Source organism: Labrus mixtus, chromosome 21 (genome assembly GCF_963584025.1).
Source record: "Labrus mixtus chromosome 21, fLabMix1.1, whole genome shotgun sequence".
NCBI classification, from domain to species: Eukaryota; Metazoa; Chordata; class Actinopteri; order Labriformes; family Labridae; genus Labrus; species Labrus mixtus.
Window position 1 is genome coordinate 2,905,660 of NC_083632.1, and position 6,488 is coordinate 2,912,147.

The window sequence follows — 6,488 nt, forward strand, 5'->3', positions numbered from 1 at the left end:
CACACACGCGCGCGCACGCACACGCACACGCACACACACACACACACACACACACACACACACACACACACAGGGACAGTAAAGTATTTTATACATTTACTAATAATAATATTTAATGTAAAGTAAGATTTTAAAATGAATTCATTTCCCTGTGGGGACTTTGTGACGTCACAGGATTCATAATAATGTTTATTTTTTATATCGTTTTTTATTTGATAATCAAATATTTTGATATTTAGATAATAATGCCAGAAAACACTTAATCAATGAGTTATAATATGTAGAACAATTCAAAAAGAGTAATTTACAGAATACATGTCTTATTTTTAATTTAACATATTTCCCATAATTAAATAATCAATTAGACATTTTTTTAACATTATTAATGGCTAATTATTTTCACTAAATGACTCCACTTTGCCTTCCAAAAACATTATTTGAATCTCTTCTTTTTTAAGTTAAAGATTACTCAATCAAAAAAAATCGATTAGTGTTTAAAGTACTAAAAATGAAACAACACATCATGACCTCTTTAATGAGTCAGGGTGTTTTCAGAGAATTTCCATGAAATCACGACTGTTTTTTAAAACTGTTTTGTTCAGATTCAGTTGACAGGTTGTGCATCATCCACACCATTTCAATTTCATTTTAAATCATGTCTTAAAACGTTTGTATTTTAATGAGCCTGGAGTTGTCACAGATATGACGCCTTTGACTTGATCTTAAAAGACAAAAAAAATAAAAAATGACACCATTGGACAGCGCCTGATGTGTTTGTGAATTTTAATTTATTATCACAAATTCTGCACTTTATCTGCAAATGAATTTGAACATTTTAATTGTTGTTGCTCTTAACTTATTGTTTGTGAACTGTTTCTTAATCATGTCATGTTTATCATGACGTGTGCTGCTGCTGCCCTCTTGGACAGGTCCTCCCTGTGAAAGAGATCTTGACCTCAATGGGTCGATTTCCTTGTTAAATAAAGGTTGGAAAAAAAAAGAGATGTCACTGATACATGACTTTAATTGGCTAATTAGGTTATTATAGTTATTGGTGATGTCACTGAATCAACAATGCAATTCAAATGACTCCAAACTAAAGGCATTCATGAATGTTTATTTTTTTTTAATACATCCCAAATTAACTTTTTTTTTTCCTCCAAGGTTTTTTTGTGTCTTTTTGTGCCTTCATTGGAGAGACAGGTGAGTGGGTAGAGTCGGAGATCAGGGAGAGAGAGAGAGCGGGGAATGACGTGTGGGAAAGCATCCACAGGTCGGACCCGAAAGGCTGAAACATACCATCATTTTTCCTTCTAATCTTGAAGTGTGCGTCTTCCTCACAGCACATAGGCCTCTATTAGGACAACCACACAAACATGCTGAAAAGGGTTTTAATGTTGGATTGAAACTACAAGATTAACTTCAATAAGAGTTCAATCCAGTTTTTCTTTTTTCAATTGTGGAAGAAGAACATGCACTTCAGAAAGATTCAAAGGTTTCACTCCCAGTCAGATATGCAAAAATACAGTTTTCAAATATGTGTGTTCTTTGTCATACTGTAACCACGCAGCACCTTATTTTTGTCCCGGGTCGGGTTCTCTGCTGTTTATGGCCTTTTAGCAGCTTGTTTTGGCCGTCACAGGTTGGCCTGTTCAGAGAATCATCTTCATAAACACATGGTGAAAGAGATAACCCCGAGGTATTAGCTGCAGCATGTGTGTGTGTCCAACTCAAACACACACACATATTAATAGATGAAAGCCCCCCAGTGCAGGTATGACACAGTGATCCCCCCTGACACTGTCACCACTCTAATCCCACTTCCTGCGTCTCTCCTATAGCAAGGTGAGCTCATAAGGGCACGCGCTGAAGTCATCAGTGTTGACACGGGAGGCGAGAGGGCCTCAGTGTGAGCGACACGGCGGACGCCACGGCCAGCCAGGCGTGTCCACAAACCCCCCTCCCCTCCTGCCCGTCGGCAGTAGTCACCACTTCCTGTACTGTGCTTCCGGCGAGAGCCTTCAGGCCATCACCTTGTGAAGCACAATCAGCTTTCATTTTCTCCTGCTCTGTTATTAGCAGGTCAGCTGGCTCGCATGTTTACAGGCATGAGGAGAAAAAACCAGCAGTGAGAGTTTGTTTTCTGAAAAGGATGAAGCATTAGAAGTCGTCGTAAAGCTTCAACTGGACGCAGCTTCAAAAAGTGTTCGATCGTTTGATGTCTAAGGAGTCAGGATTTTAAACTTAACCTCATCTGCAATGTCGGAACACTAATCTTGCATTTCACACTGCTACTTGCCACAACAAGACCAGCAATGTTGGAAAAAAAGAATTCATCTGCAACACAGCCCAGTTAATGTTGGACCTGCCCGTCTGATTCGCTGCATGGTCCCAAAGTGGAAATTATCTCCCCATACTGTCAATCAGGTGCAGTATTGACACCTCCTCCAAGAGGATCTGAACTTAACATTTCAAAGATCAAGCAGGAAATAATAAAAAAAATATTGTTAAGGGATGGATTTAAATTTAATGGATAATGAAGAAATGAATGAATGAATGACAAAATATGCGAGGTTTGCACATCTGGACAAAAATTGCTGGAGTAAAATTTTGTTCCAAGGTCCCCTGCAAATGTCTTTCCATCCAGGAAAGACCACGCATTGAACTACAGGCTATTATTTCTTGTGTTTCTTTCAATTTGCTTGCAAACCAGCTACAAATTTATGACACTACAGGGGGCGCTAATGGACTAACTGTTAGGTCGCGTCCCATCCCATTTACTGAGGTTATAGTAGGTACTCCAACCCAGGTGGCCATGGGTTCAAGTCCAATCTGTAGCTCCTTTCCTGCATGTCATTCCCCAGTTTATCTTTCTTTCTCTATCCAATGTCCTATCTAAATAAAGGCAAAAGGCATCCAATAACTCCTGGTAGCTTCACAACGGAAGAACTACAAGACAAAGCTCAACCAACACCAGCACACAAGGAGGAATTTATTGCTTAAAGGAACTGGGAGGAACTTTTTAGTTTGAGTCCATCTGAGCGCCTCTTGTGGACAAATTGGTATATCTTGTTTCTCTGCTGGTCCTGTCCTGTACGTGAGTTCAAAACCTCTTCCTTCTTCTTTTTAAGTGTGTAATGTACGTTGCCTGTGAAAATATAAATGATGTCACTTCTGGTCTGCGTGCTGTAGTTCATCTAAATCTGACCTGGTGACGGTTACAGGCATAAAAAAACTACACACACAAAAGGTCAAGTCTTCTACTTGAAGGTATGATATGCTGCTGCAGCTCATATAGAGACATCACTTTGTCTGTTTCATAACCTGTTGTAAACATCTTACTTTAATATGATAGTTTTTAAAATTAACACATGCAGTTTCCTTCCACATAAAACGTGATATTCCGTTTAACTTCCGGCTGGCGCCCGCGTTCATCAGCAGCCATGAGAGGCCGAGCCGAGCTGCAACTGGACACTTGTGTAAAAGTCTTGACGGCTATAAAAGAGTGGAGTAAAAGCATGTGTGGTTAACATGTACTGCTTCTGTGGTCTGACAGATTTAGACGTGATAGACAGCCACACTGGAGGATATCTTCACATGTCTTCATTAACGCGGTGTCGATTAAAACAGATGATACTTTATAGTAAAAAAAGGAGAGGTGGTGATTAACAGACTGTGAGAATTTCATAGTGAAACCATGAGCTGGTTTGAAATATGACTTAAATCTGTCATAAATAAGACTGTGGATTCCTGGCTGAAGGCCTCAGAATACCTCGGATGAAAAGCTTGCAGACGCTCACAGTTCATAAAACCCCTCATGTTATTATTTCTCTTTAGTTAAAAAGCTACTATTCACTTCCTGCTTAGTACCAAAAAAGCGGACAGACACAGTTAGCAACTTGCTCGTCTGAATTCAAAATTCAGTCAGTAGAAGGATAAGCTTGCAATTGATTGTTTTTTTTTTCAAGGCAATATATTCAATCTGTATGCAAGCTTTTTCAATCGCTACATGACGCTTCTAAAGCCCGCGAAACGGCAACTTCTGACAAAGGTTTGGAACCTTGCAATAGAGTAGTAACGCTTGGTTCCTACATCCAATTTGTAATAAGGTTGCACTGAAACAATTCATCAGCTGCTCTGGACCGGTCGGACGTTTTTCTGGCATGTTGAAAAATGTTGGTTGTACGAGTGGACTGCACACACTCTCGTAGCGAGAGCAGAGTCACGAGCCGATCCTCCGACTTCAGGACTTTTTTTCCCCCCTTGATTGAACCTGCATTCAACTGTAAGAAAACTTCCTTAATCACCGTGGCAACAGCAGGCATGCCGATTTGAATCTGTCTTCGCCCCGCCTATCATGAAAGAAATGTTGGCAGGAAGTATCTGCAGACCTCCAGCTGACGGGGAATATTTGATATAATGTAGCTGCTAGCATGCTTGTGTTTGTTGGTGATGCTGAGTGAGAATTTATTAACAGTTAACAATCGTACAGTGAATGTCGGGCTTAAGGATGACACTGTGTTCATGTGAGTTGGTCTGAGGTATACTGGCTCCTTTGGACAGGTCTAAGGTTTTCAGGTTCACAGCACTTAGTTTACAGCTTGTTCCCGCTGAATCTGCACTGGAAAGGCCCACCAACCCCCATTTGAAACTTGAGGAGGAAACTTGTTGCTCTAACTCATGACCACAATGTTCACTATGTCAAACTAATATATGCTTGTCATTAATATTGCATATTGTATCTACTTTATTCAGCCTCCTGTGTCTGAAAGAAAAACCACCACACAATTCAGTAAGTGTTTTTGTGTCGTTACATTTTCAGTTATCCGCTCCGCTTGTGTTTTAACTCAACTGTTCCTTTTGGATGCACGACCCCCTCGGCCATAAATATCTGTGTCTTGACATCGCGCCGATGTGGGTGGGCATGACATGCCTGACGGAGAGTTCACAAATCAAACCCCACTGTACAGGCTGAGCCGGGGCATTCATTTCACTTGGACACCAGCTTGGCGCTTGTGGCAGGCGGACTAATTAAAAAAATATGACGTTATCATCACAGGGAATGAGAGATTTATCGCTTTCCTACAAGGGAAAACGAGTCTACAGTCTTGATATGGTTGGTAGAATTTCCTAAAGTAAAGAGAAAAGCTCCGACCTTTATGACTAAAGCACAAGCACCAAAAGAAACACAGGATCCATCAAGGTACCTACGTGAATAAATTTCTCTTTACAGATTGTTTTAGTAGGAATAGTTTTCAGTGGCCCAAGGAGGTTGAATAATTTAGCACTAAACAAAGAAAAATAAAATGAAGAGAAAGTCTAAAAAGTTACAAAAATTTGTCTCAAAGACCTCGGAGGCCCAAAATGAAATTTAGGGAAAAGCATCCCTCTGGTTTATAATGAATTAGGTATCAGGAAAAAAAGTTCAAATGATGTGCAGAAAAACAATAACAGTGGAAGTCATGCTGACTGTCATGCAAATAATAAAATTTCTGTCATTGCACACATGTCTATGGATTATATTTTATGAACCAGGTAGGACAACATCAAGATCAACAACTTTTGCTCTCACCTAATTACCAAGTAAATCCATTTTTTTTCACCCTATCTCTAAGTAAGGACCAATGGGGGGCACTGATGGCCTAGCGGTTAGATCATGACCCATGTACAGAGGCTATAGTCCTTTAAGCAGGCGGCTGGGGTTCAAGTCCAACCTGTGGCCCCTTTCCTGCATGTCATTCCCCACGCTCTCTCCCGATTTCCTGCTCCATCTACTGTCCTATTTAAAGAAGAACAAAGAGGTAAGCACCAATGGGAAGGAGCAAGTATAATCAAGCAAATTACACCCAACCCTTTTAATAAAAGCTACACAGTGGGGGGTGGATGCTTTGCTTCATCTTGCTGAGAGGATGACAAGCTTGTTAAAGACAAACGTTAAAAAAACCCCAATGATTCTGGCTTTAGTTTGGGTGTGTTAGTGAGTCAGGGCTGGAGCAGGTGTTTGAGCTGTGTGTGAGGAGCAGACGTGAGGATGTTCCCCCCCGTAATCACCATATAAACATTTCTCATTAGACCGACTTTGCTGGAGCTCAGACACTCCAAAGAGGCATCGACGAAGACATGCTTCCTGTCGGAGGCGCGCCATGGCACTGGTTCGTAATTAACGCAACATATGTTTATTCAAATCTCCTAACGTGGTGTGAAAGAGGGCTTCAGGAGGCGCCACCCACAGAGGCTGTGAAAACAGAGGGTGGTGGAATTAAGTGAGGAAGGAGAGAATGGAGAGATCTCGTGAGCTCCAGACAGAGTGAGATAAAAAAGATGGCACTTATTGCTCAGCGGAATTCACACCCGATAGCTCATGAACTCTCGCTGAAGTGCAAATGTATTTCCTCAGCAACGCAGAAACAAACAAGCTGCCACTTCCTTAGCCTATAATTAGCTGGTAATCAATGCTGAGGGAAGGTTTCTGTCCTGACAGACGTCCC